Source organism: Pollicipes pollicipes, unplaced genomic scaffold (genome assembly GCF_011947565.3).
Source record: "Pollicipes pollicipes isolate AB1234 unplaced genomic scaffold, Ppol_2.1 Scaffold_5577;HRSCAF=6599_pilon_pilon_pilon, whole genome shotgun sequence".
Taxonomy (NCBI): Eukaryota; Metazoa; Arthropoda; class Thecostraca; order Pollicipedomorpha; family Pollicipedidae; genus Pollicipes; species Pollicipes pollicipes.
The window spans coordinates 27703-29160 of record NW_023596709.1 but is presented as its reverse complement, the minus strand read 5'-3'; positions in this window follow the sequence as shown (position 1 = coordinate 29160).

Sequence of the window (1458 nt, the reverse complement as noted above, 5' to 3'; positions counted from 1 at the left end):
GTTACTCGCGAATGCACTTAAGAACTTACGTAATTCTGCATGAAAAGTTTTAGTCTGGTGCTTGGCTTGCTGTGCAACTTGGGTCGTAGAGGAAAGATAAACGGTGCGCGGCATTTAGAACTCTGGCGGCGAGCTATCATAAATCGTGCTCCTAAAAGCGCGGGAACAAGCATATGTTAGAAAATGCTTCTCACTGACACACAAACACTTTCATACAATCAAGTTTAGATGGCAAATCGATTGCAATGCGTGGTGACATTGCCGCGGCCTTATTAACTGAGCCGTTACGCAGCAGTCACCATTTTATTATCAGATTTCGTAACTAGAATATGTCAAATAGTCGTGGTATGAGACCTCGTAAGCCTGTGCTGAAACCTCTTGCATATCAATGGTTGGGCATAATGACGTGAAATTTTATCCCTAGGGCCTAGATATGACAAATGACAGTGACAGCCAGCCCGTGTCTCAGTTCCAGTCCTTTAAGTCTTGGAGTTCAAACCCGCCGGTTTACCCCCTGCAACGACAAAGTGGGATACGCAATCAAACAGGCTATAGCAGGGAAATTCAGCTTCAGCCCCCAGGCTGAGAGGTCGGCCAATGGTCCGCCTCGCTGCGCCCAGGGACTTCCCCGCACGATGGCATCTCCCTTGATGACACGACACGCCTCACAAGCCTGGTCGGCCAGCCATCGTGGCGTGTGTTCACAGGCCTGCACATGCACGAGATGGAATGATGATGATTTGGGCTTTGGGGCGCACCGACTACGTTGGTCACATGGCGCCCATAACACATTTGTATCTAACAAATGCCTGAAAAAGCGTGGAGATGAGGCTACGATCGATATGTGGCATGCAATTTTATGTCATTAAGATAGCTAAAAATGTGACCGCCTTTTACTGAGCTCGAATTGTCTCCTAGCATACCATAGAGCGTTTGACGCACGGACCCTGATCCAAAATGGCGCCTGCGTCCCGAGGTGAAGTGGGCACAATGTATCAAGACACGTCGTGCGGTGTAACGATCCCCGCAGCGAGGACACCGCGATTGGTCTTTCCCGCATGACAGGTATTGTTGACTTGCGTGTGCGTGTCCTATTCTCAGGCGGCATAGTGTCACTTCCTCGTGCCTCACCTTACGACAACTGGACGCCCATGGTCCCAACCGGGGCTTTATCTCTCTCAGTTTCTTGGCAGCATGTACATCCCAATTCGCTTGTCACTGCTTCAACATGAATGCAGATACCTATGCATATAGGTCGTTAGCAGGGACTTTAATAGTAAGGATACCAGATACGTGTATGGCACGCCTTGCTGCGGCATCAGCTACTTCATTACCCGGAATGCCAACGTGGCTTGGTGTCCAGCAGAATACCACCTGCTTCCCGGATCGGGACAGTGTAGTAAGAGGAGTTAAAATGTTCTGAGCAATGGAATGTGATGAATCCAAATCCTGCAATGC